Genomic DNA, 13,867 nt, shown 5'->3' with positions numbered 1-13,867 from the left:
GGCATGACATTTGTGCATGGCTCCATGGTGCCATCAGATGTGTAGGGCTGCCTATGAGTGAGTGTCTCCCTTTATGCTGTCCGTTTCCGCCTTCTGACACGTGGTGGTTGGACTGCCACGGTCATATTGGCGGGGTGCCACCTCGTAGTGAGTCAGGTGGAAACACTGTCTCCGCCGGCCTGTTTGTGCTTCCTCTGCAACGTGGTGGTCTATGCTGCCTGGCGGTGCCGGCAGACCGCTGGCAGACTTCTGTTGGGGAGACCTCAAACTCGTAATATGGCGGTCACATGCACCAGACTGATGATGGTTGGAGTGCCACCGCCAACATGCAAGTCACGGGACCACCAAACTGGTAATGAGGCCCCTAATTTCTAACATTGTCATATATTTTAGTTGGTGTATTGTATAGTTCAGGTTTATTTATCAATATGAAGGCTATTCCAATATCGGCCGTTCTGCAAGTGCTAATTTATGATGCTGTGCCTGAAGATGTATGCATCATGTGCACTCCCCGGGTATTTCGCTAGCACATTAATAAAACTTCCCAGATGATCCACGATGGCCCGAACGTCGATAGATTATCTATGTTTCCGATTGCAGAACAGGTGTGTTGTTTAATCTGAGGGAACCAATTTCACATGTGTGCAGTCCACAGCTTCCAAGGCATGTGGAACCCCAGCAATGGCATTATACCCAACTGCTGCTGTGTATTGGGTAAGAGGACGTACTGTGGTGTGAGGTGAATGATGGCATTAAGGACAGTGGGCAAGAAGGCAGAAAAAGATGACTGTGATAATCCTACCACTCTTGCTGTTGTGACCTAGAAAGACCCAGAGGCCAGAATGCACAGCCATAAATTTAATCTGTGGAGGAATATTGGTGGATCTGTCAGTTAGTAGAAGCAGACTTGGCCCAATCTTGTTTAGCAGTTCTATAATGGACTCCGTCCTGAGCCTATAAAATTAGATCACCCTATCCTCCCTGAGGTTCATGAGGGAGATTCGCTGGCAGAACACACAGTCCCTCCTCCACTGTCAACGTGGTGGTGGTCTTCTTGCTACTCCTAGTTGCAGAATAGCGACATCCAAGGCGTAGTTGAGCTTACCAAAGTGTTTTTGGATGTTCCGGGTTATAAAGCACAACCACTGTGTCATTTCCTACGGCTGAGTTACTGATGCACAGAAATTGTGGCACATTTGAGGCTTTGCATGCCACATCCATATGATGCATCCCACATTGCAAATTCATAGATATAACGGCCTTAGTTTTCTCTGACTTTTTGCAGAGAAACGCATGCCTTGCATATATTACTGTCTGTGTGGAGCAGCTAATTGAGGCACAGCTTTTAGATGACAAAGATCTAAAAAAAATCCTATTTTGCCCAAATGCATAATCTCATACAATTGGAGTAGTGCTTGCCCTGCCAATGTGTCAAAACGTTTGCCGCAATGGCGGCGCAAGCCTCTCATAAATATGTCCTTTAACCCCCTAAATCTGTAGTACATGCCATACTTCCACTTCAGTGATGTTTGGGTTGTGATTGTGCTCCATTACATTAATAACAACATTGTTTGTAGTTTCCCTCCCATAGCAAGCATTAGAGTATTATTTAGTACATTTGCCGTTAATAGTTTCCATGCTTGTACTTATTTGGCTGAAAGTGTAGCCCATGTGAGAAAGTAAATGTTTACCTTTCTGTGACATTATGGGGGTCATTCTGACCTCGGCGGTAAAAGTCGCTTACCGCCGGCCAGAAGGCCGCCATAACACCGCCGCGGTAAACCGCCACGGTCATTCTGACCCGCAACTGGCAAACCGCCAAAAACCCGACATCCACAAAAGTCCGCCACACCAAAGGTCAGCGGGAAACTGGTGATGACCAAACCTCCACCGTCACGCCAACAGAAATACGCCCATACCATTCCGACCCACAAATCCCCGCAGCGGTCTTTCAACCGCGGTATTCCATTGGCAGTACACACCGCCGCGGTCAAAATACACACACCTTTACAAAACACTACCACATTGGATAATTCAAAATACACACACCTGAGACACATACACACACCACTCCCACACACCCAATTAAATATAAAACACACACCCACAAACCCCTACGACCACAATTGCGAGTGAAGGACAGAGAGAGAGAGCACAGCATAGAGTACACCATCACACAGAGGCAAATCACAACATCACCCACACACTTTCCACGCACAAAACACCATACACCACCACACTCACCACACTCTACAACACATACACCACCCCTCACCTCATCCACACCACCCCATGGCACCCCAAAGACACCCCAGGTTCTCTGACGCAGAACTCAGGGTCATGGTGGAGGAAATAGTTTGTGTAGAGCCCCAGCTCTTCGGGGCACAGGTGCAGCACACCACCATTGCCAGGAAGATGGAGCTATCGCAAAGAATAGTGGACAGGGTCAACGCTGTGGGACAGCATCCACGCAATCGGGACGACATCAGGAAGCGGTGGAACGACCTACGGGGGAAGGTGCGTTCTATGGTATCAAGGCACAACATTGCGGTGCAGAAGACTGGCGGCGGACCCCCACCTACTCCCCCAGAATTCACAGCATGGGAGGAGGAAGTCTTGCACATCCTGCATCCTGAGGGCCTCGCAGGAGTAGGCGGAGGAATGGACTCTGGTAAGTCAAATCTTCACTACTCCATTCCCCCCACCCCACCTGCATGCCAAATCATACCAGCCACCCTCACCCCCACCCCCATCACACCAACTCCTTGCAAATGGCTCACCATCACATCCCACCCATCCCAAAACCTAGCCCTGCGTGCGTCCCCAAAGCATGGACACCCATCACCAAAGCATGCCCACTGCACACACCCATCACCCCCACAAGCCACTGTCACAAAAGCCCCCACAAGGGAATGCCAGCACTGGGGACACGGCCACCCACCCATTACACGAAATGCCACACACAGAAGCAATAACCATACTCTTATACCCCTGCAGGACCCGAACGCCACCACACCGCCACGGAGGGTCCAGAGATGTCCATCCCACCCCCAGAAGAGGACCCCAGTGATGACAGCAGCTCTGTCTCCCTGGACCCTGACGACCAGCCCGGCCCATCGGGGACCTCAGGACAGTCGATTCCCCACAGACAGCCACAGGCTACACCAGACCTAACCCCCTCTGGGAACACCAGCACAGCTCCCACCCAGCAGGCCCATGCCTCTGTCTCCAGGACACGTCAATCAGCGGTGTGTCCACCACTACAGGGCACCCAGGTTGACCCACCACCCCAACAACAACAGGGACCTGGGGGCAGTGGTAGTGGGCACACCGTCCAGGGGACAGAGGCCCAGGGAAACAGGGGAACTGGGAGGGCTGCTGTGCGACAGGGGGGGGGACAGGCCCAGGGAACCGACTCTCCAAGAGGCCCTCTCCTCCATCATGGGAGCATACCACCACTCCCAGGAGACGATGGCTACGGTACTGTCCAGGTTCCAGGAGATCCAGGTCATGCAGGAGCAACAGTACATGGGGTTCAGAGAGGAACTGAGGAACATTAGTTCCGCAATGGGGACCATCGTCGTGGCCCTAACCCAGAGAGTCACCACATTGCGGGACCATGTGGCACCACAAAGGGCCCCTGTCACTAGCCTGGACCAGGAACAGCCTACCACCTCTGCCGGCGCTAGTGGAAAGGAGGCCCCCACACAACGACAGGCCACCAGAACCCCACCTCCTGCAGAAGAAGAACCACCCCGCAAGCGGAACCTGAGATCTCTCAAGAAGACAGAGTAGGATTGCAAGACCCCCGCCAGCAAACGATACCCCCTGATGTCATCCCACTGTCCCACATTGTCACCCTGTCCAACCTTGAACTGCCCCTGCTCCATCCTTCCACAGGCATATGGACAATGCACCTGTGCGACTGAGAACTGGACTCTGCCATGGACATTACTCCACCATCACCCATCCCCGTTTTACAATCATGTTCCTTAAATTTAGCACTTGAATTAAATCACTTCGTGCACTAAAAAAATCTGGAGTCTGCTTGTAATTTGAACAAATGTATTAGACATAACGGTGCCAAAATGTTCAGTTACATTGTGATGACAACATACCACTGTCACACAGCTGTAGTCCATGGGCAAACAAAGCAGAGGTCACGCAGTGGGGCCCACAGCTCTGAAAATAGAAGGGAAAGTCACAACTCAGTTAACAGGAACTGGGGGGGAACTCAGACAGTAGAGAGGCAGGAGACTTTAAGTAAATGTAAAATGGCGTGGTTGATTCGTACCTGTGTGCTACTGAAAATACTGTTGTATCACTGTGTCCCTGTTGTCTGTGTCGTCCCCGTCGTCCTCCTCCTCTTCACTCTCCACAGGCTCCACAGCTGCTACAACACCACCATCTGGACCATCCTCCTGCAGGAAAGGCACCTGGCGTCACAAAGCCAGGTTGTGAAGCATACAGCAGGCCACGATGATATGGCACACCTTCTTTGGTGAGTACATTAGGGATCCCCCTGTCATATGCAGGCACCTAAACCTGGCCTTCAGGAGGCCGAAGGTTCTTTCTATAATCCTCCTAGTTCGCCCATGGGCCTCATTGTAGCGTTCCTCTGCCCTTGTCCTGGGATTCCTCACTGGGGTCAGTAGCCACGACAGGTTGGGGTAACCAGAGTCACCTATTAGCCACACACGGTGTCTCTGTAGCTGTTCCATCACATAAGGGATGCTGCTATTTCGCATGATGTACGCGTCATGCACTGACCCAGGGAACTTGGCATTTACATGGGAGATGTACTGGTCAGCCAAACAGACCACCTGGACATTCATAGAATGATAACTTTTTCTGTTCCTGTACACCTGCTCACTTCCACTGGGGGGAACCAAGGCCACATGGGTCCCATCAATGGCACCAATGATGTTGGGGATATGTCCAAGGGCATAGAAATCACCCTTCACTGTAGCCAAATCGGCCACCTCAGGGAAAACAATGTAGCTCCGCATGTATTTCATCAGGGCAGACAACACTCTGGACAAAACCTTAGAAAACATAGGCTGAGACATCCCTGATGATATGGCCACTGTTGTTTGGAATGATCCACTTGCCAAAAAATTGAGTACTGACAGAACCTGCACCAGAGGGGGAATCCCTGTGGGTTGGCGAATGGGGGACATCAGGTCTGGCTCCAGCTGGGCACACAGTTCCTGTATAGTGGCTCGGTCAAGTCTGTATGTAAGTATGACATGTCTTTCTTCCATTGTTGACAGGTCCACCAGCGGTCTGTACACGAGAGGATTCCTCCATCTCCTCGCAAGTCCCAGCGGACGGTGCCTAGGAAGGACAACATGGAGCACAGAGTCAAGCAACCCACAGGTACGTAACCACAGCTTGCACAGTACACGATTCGCTATGCATTGAATGGCTTGTATGAGTGGCAATGCAAGGCCTAGGCCTGTGTGACGCCGTAGAAATTCAGCCATGTGGGCCCTTGAAATGGCGGCTGCCTGACCTGTGAAGTGTGACAATGGGATGTGAGGTCAATGTGCTGGCGTGGCACACCGTGGCGGTAGGCGGTCGAAGACCGCGGCGCAAAGCAGCATTGGTTAACATTGAACCCTATGGGTCTCAGGAGCCAATGACGATGTGCGCCGGCGGTCACGGTACGCACTGCCGCGGTACGCACTGCTGCGGGCGTTACCGCCATTTTCTAACTGCTTAATCACTCGAGACCTGATCATCCACAGGAGAGGACCTATACTGCAAGTGCTGCTGTGAACTTGGTCTGGAAGAGACAATGGCTGCTGCGACTGGGGAAAGGGCCCCTGCCTTCACATCTGAGGAATTGGATAAACTTGTTGATGGGGTCCTCCCCCAGTATGCGCTACTCTACGGTCCTCCAGACCAACAGGTAAGTACACTGGGAGCACGTAGTATGGGCTATGCCTGTGTTGAGTGGGGTGGATGTAAGATGGTGGGGAGGGGAGCGAATGAGGAGTGCAACGCACAACAGATGAGAGCATGTGCCACATGGCAAGGTTGGGGAGGGGGGGCCACTCACATCGACCATGCAGAAAAGTGATGATATTTATTTTTCCACCCTGTCCATGTCACATAGGTCAGCGCCCATCAGAAGATCGACATTTGGCGTGCCATCGCCAAGGACGTCCGGGCCCTGGGCGTCCACAACAGACGGGGCACCCACTGCCACAAGAGGTGGGAGGACATCCGCCGCGGGAGCAGAAAGACCGCCGAGGCTCTGCTGGGGATGGCCTCCCAACGTAGGAGGGGTGCCAGTCGTCAATTGACCCCCCTGATGTCCCGGATCCTGGCGGTGGCCTACCCCGATTTGGATGGGCGCGTGAGGACATCACAGCAGACACAAGGGGGTGAGTATCAGCACATTCCGCTATATTAGCGCACAGTGGAGGCGTCTGGGTGGGGGAGGAGGGCTGTGGCTATCTCTAGGCCAGGGCGGTTTCTGTAGGCTAGGCCCCTCCGTTAGACATGGCCCTGTGCCCCCGCCCCCCACCTCTGTAGGGTGCTAAGTACAACTATCCATGGCCCGGGCTCACCTATGTGTGCATTTGTCATCCATAGACTTGTAGGCCAAGTCACTATAATTGAGTATTGTACCCGAGTGCGCGGCGCAGTGCAGGGGGCTTCTGTGTCTGTCCTCTCCACCAACGGTGCCCCCAATGCATGCACTCAACATGTCTTTCTTTCTTCTCTCCCCCCTATTTTTTGGTTTTCCTGTTCATGTGTGCATTAGCATCATCAGGCGGAGGAGAAGTGGCATCGGCGCACGAGGGAGCTGCATCTCACACGGGCCCAGAGGGCCCTGCAACCGACTCGGAGTTAACCAGTAGGACGGAGGTCGAGGGGGGCTCCACAACGGGGACCCCTGGAGACGTCAGCGACACCGACACGTCCTCGGAAGGGAGCTCCCTTGTGGTGGCAGCAACATCCGTGCCCACCGCAACAACAGGTACAGCCGCCACCCAGCGCACCAACTCCGCCCTCCCAGTAGCCCCTCAGCTTTCGCCCCGTGCCCGCTCGGCCAGGAAGCCGGCCATCTCCTTCGCCCCTGGCACCTCAGGTCCTGCCCCAGTTACCCCTACTGCCCTCAGTGCGGAGATCATTGACCTCCTCCAGACGCTCATTGTTGGGCAGTCTACCCTTTTGAATGCCATCCAGGGGGTAGAAAGGGAGGTGCATCGGAGCAATGCATACCTGGAGGGCATTCATTCGGGTCAGGCTGCCCATCAGCGATCGTTCAACGCTCTGGCCTCAGCACTGACGGCAGCAATTGTCCCTGTGTCTAGCCTCCCCCCTCCAACTTCCTCAACCCAGTCCCACTCCCCTGTTCCTCTGCCTATCCCAGACACACCTACAGACCAGCCTGCACACACATCAACACCCAAGGGCAGCTCATCCAGACATAAGCACCACAGATCACACAAGCATTCACCCAAGCAACATCCACATGCAGACACAGCAACACCCACTGCCTCCACTGTGTCCCCCTCCTCCTCGTCTCCCTCCTCCCTCCCTGTGACGTCTCCACTCACACCTGCATGCACACCACCATCAGCCAGTACGTCCATCAACACCACACCCACCAAAACAGTCCGCACACGTGCAGTCACCACCCCCACTACCATTTACAAGTCCCCTGTGTCCTCTCCCAGTGTGTCTGTCACCCCCTCTTCCAAACCACACAAACGCAGGCAGCCACCCACCCAACAGCCATCCACCTCACGACAGCCTCCGTCACAAGCACCTGCACCCAAAGACAGCACACTTGACTCTCCTACAACCACATCCTCTTCCTCCACTCCCATACCCACTACAACTACCCGTCCCTGTCTTTCTAAATTGATTTTCCTTTCCAACCTTGACCTCTTTCCAACAACTGACCCACCCCCTCCATCTCGTAAGAGTCCAACCAGCACCTCAGCCACCACAAGCCCTGCACCTACTAGGACCATCGTTCAGGGCTATTGGAGTCCACCAGCTCTTAGGGCAGGAACATCGGCCAGCAGCAAGGGGACAGCCAGCCCACCCCCTGGGAAAAGAAGCAAAAAAGGGAAGGGCCGGCGCCACAGGCCTGAGACGGCTGCCCCCAAGGACACCAGCCTTGCATCGTCACCTGGCCCATCCACCAAGGGAGGCAAGGGCCCCAGAGATTCTTCCAAGGAGGGCAAGGGCCCCAGAGATTCTTCCAAGGGAAGCAAGGGCCCCAGAGATTCTTCCAAGGAGGGCAAGGGCAGCAGGGCGAAGAAGTCCGGCAGCAGGCGAGCTGCCCAGGAGGGCCCCACCAGCCCCATTTGGGGTGTGACGGAGGACACCCACGGGCCCAGGAGTCCAGCACAGGAGGGCCCCGCAAGTGATCGGTCGGATGGCGACTGAGCGGGAATGATTGCCCAGATCTGGTTCCCTAGGAACACAAGACAAGCACCTCTGAACAGGGCCCCGCCGTGAGAAGCACCGCTGAACAGGGCCCCGCCAAGAGAAGCACCGCTGAACAGGGCCCCGCCGTGAGAAGCACCGCTGAACAGGGCCCCGCCAAGAGAAGCACCGCTGAACAGGGCCCCGCCGTGAAAAGCACCGCTGAACAGGGCCCGCTGTGAAAAGCACCGCTGAACAGGGCCCCGCCGTGAGAAGCACCGCTGAAAAGGGCCCCGCTGTGAGAAGCACCGCTGAACAGGGCCCCGCCGTGAAAAGCACCGCTGAACAGGGCCCCGCCGTTTCTGCACCGCTCCGCTGGGCCCTTCCTGTCAAGCACCGCTCCGCTGGGCCCTTCATCTCAAGCACCGCTCCGCTGGGCACCGCCGTCTCAGAACCGCTCCGCTGGGCCCTTCTTGTCAAGCACCGCTCCGCTGGGCCCTTCCTGTCAAGCACCGCTCCGCTGGGCCCTTCATCTCAAGCACCGCTCCGCTGGGCCCCGCCGTCTCTGCACCGCTCCGCTGGGCCCTTCATGTCAAGCACCGCTCCGCTGGGCCCTTCCTGTCAAGCACCACTCCGCTGGGCCCTTCATCTCAAGCACCACTCCGCTGGGCCCCGCCGTCTCTGCACCGCTCCGCTGGGCCCTTCCTGTCAAGCACCGCTCCGCTGGGCCCTTCAACTCAAGCACCGCTCCGCTGGGCACCGCCATCTCAGAACCGCTCCGCTGGGCCCTTCCTGTCAAGCACCTCTCCGCTGGGCCCTTCCTGTCAAGCACCGCTCCGCTGGGCCCTTCAACTCAAGCACCGCTCCGCTGGGCCCTTCCTGTCAAGCACCGCTCCACTGGGCCCTTCAACTCAAGCACCGCTCCGCTGGGCCCTTCATCTCAAGCACCGCTCCGCTGGGCCCTTCATCTCAAGCACCGCTCCGCTGGGCCCTTCCTGTCAAGCACCGCTCCGCTGGGCCCTTCATCTCAAGCACCGCTCCGCTGGGCCCCGCCGTCTCTGCACCGCTCCGCTGGGCCCTTCCTGTCAAGCACCGCTCCGCTGGGCCCTTCAACTCAAGCACCGCTCCGCTGGGCACCGCCGTCTCAGAACCGCTCCGCTGGGCCCTTCCTGTCAAGCACCTCTCCGCTGGGCCCTTCCTGTCAAGCACCGCTCCGCTGGGCCCTTCAACTCAAGCACCGCTCTGCTGGGCCCTTCATCTCAAGCACCGCTCCGCTGGGCCCTTCCTGTCAAGCACCGCTCCGCTGGGCCCTTCAACTCAAGCACCGCTCCGCTGGGCCCTTCATCTCAAGCACCGCTCCGCTGGGCCCTTCATCTCAAGCACCGCTCCGCTGGGCCCTTCATCTCAAGCACCGCTCCGCCGGGCCCTTCCTGTCAAGCACCGCTCCGCTGCGCACCGCCGTCTCAGAACCGCTCCGCTGGGCCCTTCATCTCAAGCACCGCTCCGCTGGGCCCTTCCTGTCAAGCACCGCTCCGCTGGGCACCGCTGTCTCAGAACCGCTCCGCTGGGCCCTTCGTCTCAAGCACCGCTTCGCTGGGCCCTTCCTGTCAAGCACCGCTCCGCTGGGCCCTTCCTGTCAAGCACCGCTCCGCTGGGCACCGCCGTCTCTGCACCGCTCCGCTGGGCCCCTGCTGTCAAGCACTGCTCCGCTGGGCCCTTCATCTCAAGCACCGCTGGCCCATTGGCAGGGCCGGATCTGTGTCGGGCAGGGCTTCACGAAGCACTCTGGGCACCATGCCTCCTCCATAACCAGTGGAGACTGTAATCCACCAGATGGACTGTGGCTTTGCACTCCCCAGGATGGTACAGTGGGCAATCCACCCACTGAAAAGACTTGTGAGACTGTGGCTTTGCACTCCCCAGGATGGTACAGTGGGCAATCCACCCACTGTAGAGACTTGAGAGACTGTGGCTTTGCACTCCCCAGGATGGTACAGTGGGCAATCCACCCACTGAAAAGACTTTTGAGACTGTGGCTTTGCACTCCCAGGATGGTACAGTGGGCAATCCACCCACTGAAGAGACTTGTGAGACTGTGGCTTTGCACTCCCCAGGATGGTACAGTGGGCAATCCACCCACTGTAAAGACTTGAGAGACTGTGGCTTTGCACTCCCCAGGATGGTACAGTGGGCAATCCACCCACTGAAAAGACTTGTGAGACTGTGGCTTTGCACTCCCCAGGATGGTACAGTGGGCAATCCACCCACTGTAGAGACTTGAGAGACTGTGGCTTTGCACTCCCCAGGATGGTACAGTGGGCATGGAGGCCCCTCGTGGATCTGGTGTCGTGGACTCATGTGGCTGAGGTGCCCCCCCTTCCCTTCCCCCTGAGGTGCCTGTGGTTTTATTATCTGATGCCCCAGCAGTCTTCTCTCCAATGGAGGGGGTGTCGCGTATGTGTGTGCCCGTAACCTTTTCTCCTCCCCCCTCCCCTGTGTCATAGGTGCAGTACTCACCGTTGTCTCCTGCGGCGGCGTTCGTGCTCCTGGTAGAGGAGCAGGTAGACAATCGCTGGTAGGATGTTTAATTCGGGTTCCATGCTGTCCAGATTCCTCGTGGAGTGTATAGTGGTGAGCGTTTTCCCGTTCGTGGTCTGTTTCCGCCGTGTTTTTATCGGCGGGGCTCCCGCCCCGGAAAAGGTGGCGGATTGGTGGGTCGTGATAGGGTGGGCGGTACATTGTCTGCCGCCTGTCTGTTGGAGGTGACCGCTGCGCTGTTTGTTTGCCCCGCCGTGGCGGTCGGAGTGTTAAAGTGGCGGGCTGTGTTGGCGGTTCCCGCTAGGGTCAGAATTCAATTTTTTTTACCGCCTGCCTGTTGGCGGGTTGGCCGCCGCTTTAACACCGACTGCCAGGGTTGGAATGACCCCCTATGTATCCTACTCTTTCTGTCATTATGTCTGAAAATACTGTAATAATATGAATATTTAAATGTTAACATTTTTTATTGCATTTATTATTGGCATACAAAGTTATGGTACTTGATTTCTATTTATACTTAAAAATTTGTTCTTGCTGGTAATTGTGGTTTAAAATTTCAGGTTTTCTATTGGGGTGTTGCAAGGTGGGCTGGGGACCTATTTTCTGTTCTGGGAAAAAAGGTGTTTTTGTTTTCCTTTAAACATTTTTTTGTTGGTAGCTTGTGGGGTCTGAGGGAGTTAATTATGTCATTACAATTGTGGATGAGTTGGTTATGGAAATATTTTTTTACACTTTTTGTGTGTCTTTTTCCAGGAATGTGATTGGTGTAAGTTTTTGTACTTAAAAATTTGTTCTTGCTGGTAATTGTGGTTTTAATTTCTGGTTTTCTATTGGGGTGTTGCAATGTGGGCTGGGGACCTATTTTCTGTTCTGGGAAAAAAGGTGTTTTTGTTTTCCTTTAAACATTTTTTTGTTGGTAGCTTGTGGGGTCTGAGGGAGTTAATTATGTCATTACAATTGTGGATGAGTTGGTTATGGAAATATTTTTTTACACTTTTTGTGTGTCTTTGGTAGATTAGTAGTTTCTCAATGGTGTAGTAATTTCTCTGTAGTAGCTACAGTTTAAGAGAGGAAATAAGTGGAGGGTTTTCTTAGTTATTTGTCATTTTACATTTTTTAATTAACTTGTAAGTTATTTTAATAAATGTTTTACTTACTTTGGAAGGTAGTTGAATGTATTTTTCCACATTTATTTTCAGATTGTCTTTGGCAAATCTGGCAGAGTATTGTTGTCTTGCCGCTTTCATAATTTTTAATTTAGTAAGAAGTCACATTTTGGGGGTCATTTTGACCTCGGCGGTCTTTTTTAAAGACCGCTGAGGGACCACCGTGCGGAAGACCACCAGTGGTGGCGGTTTGCCGCTCGGCCTATTATGACCGTTGGCAGCTCTCCGTCCAACAGCCATACTGGCGGGAAGTGGGGAAGTGGAGGTTGCTCCACCTCCACCGCCAGGCCAACAGAACACCGCCCAGCGAATCACGTCCTGTGATTCGCCGTGGCGGTGTTCTGTTGGCGGTGTGGTGTCGGCAGAGCTGCCCCCATGGCTCCCGTCCCCTCCTGGAGGATCGTCGGACCAGGTAAGTCGATTGTCTGTGAGGGGAGTGGGGTGGGGGGGTGTTGTGTGTTGTGTGGGTGCATGAGGGTGTGCATGTGTGTATGTAGAGGGGGTGTGTGAGTGCGTGTATGCTTGCGGGGGTGTTGTGTGTATGGGAATGAGTGCGTGTATGTCTGTGGGTATGTCTGTATGGATGTGTGCGTGTATGTTTGAATGTGGGTGTGCATGTCTGACTGTGTGTGTGGATGTAGGCATGTATGTCGGCGTGTGTGCGCGTAAGTGTGTAGGTGGTGCCTGCGTGCCTGTCGTGTGGGTATGGGTGATGTGATGTTGGGGGTCGGGGTGGGGAGGGGGGCCCTGCACCTTTGGGGGGTGTCAGGGGTGGTGGGGGGGTAGGGGAGGGAGTTGGGGTGGGGGAGACCCCTATCAGTGCCAGGGAAGGAATTCCCTGGCACTGATAGTGCTTACCGCCATGGATTTCATGGCGGTTCAAATCGCTGGAAATCCACGGCGGTAAGCCGGGTCAAAATACCGCCGGGGGTATAGTGACGGTTGCCAGGCTGGAGACCCAGGTCTCCAGCCCGGAGGTCATCTCCGACATGGCGGGCGGAACGGAGAACCGCCGGATGACCATGGCGGTATCCGCCATGGTCATAATTCCACAAAGTAAGACCGCCAGCCTGTTGGCGGTCTTACCGCCGGTTCTCCGCCTTCCGCCAGGGTCATAATGACCCCCTTAGTGTAAGCTAGATGTAGAAAGGAGCTGACAAGAGTCCCCTGCACCATGTCCTGCAAAAATAACCCAGCTTACCAGTGACCAGTGGCCATTTAAGGATTTGGACCAGGTGCTTTCTGGGAGTTGAAGTCCTAACCTCCAAAAAGCAACTGAGAGCTTCTGGAACATTGTAGTGATATGCAGACACATGAAGGACCTTAAAAGTACTTCTGGAAGAAGATCCATGAGTTTGGAGAAGTTTGGAGCAACTTTGGGAAAAAGCTCCATAAGTGGACTGACCCGACATCGTGAGTCAAGCCTGCCAACGTTAACTGTGGTCAGTGCTGACTTGCAGGTTTGTTACGCTGAAAAGCCCTGGAGCCCTAGACTTACAGGATTTGACGAGGGGCTCGTGAAAAGGCAATCTAATGAAATTGCATCAAAATCGGCTTGCTGAGGAGGGTCATCCGGCATCGGGGAAGAAAAGCTCCAGAAAAGTTTCTAAGTCTGAAAGTAAAGGTTTGACAGAGGCTTCCTACGCAATGTATCTGAGGAGGGCTCCAGAGAGGTCGGCATCAACTTTCAACATGGTCCCGGACGAAGGATTCTGTCCTGAAAAAGTTTTAAAGTCTGAAAGTAGAAAACTTGAACAAGGACTCCCATG

The sequence above is a fragment of the Pleurodeles waltl genome, chromosome 1_1 (genome assembly GCF_031143425.1).
Source record: "Pleurodeles waltl isolate 20211129_DDA chromosome 1_1, aPleWal1.hap1.20221129, whole genome shotgun sequence".
Lineage (NCBI taxonomy): Eukaryota > Metazoa > Chordata > Amphibia > Caudata > Salamandridae > Pleurodeles > Pleurodeles waltl.
This window is presented reverse-complemented; position numbering follows the sequence as displayed.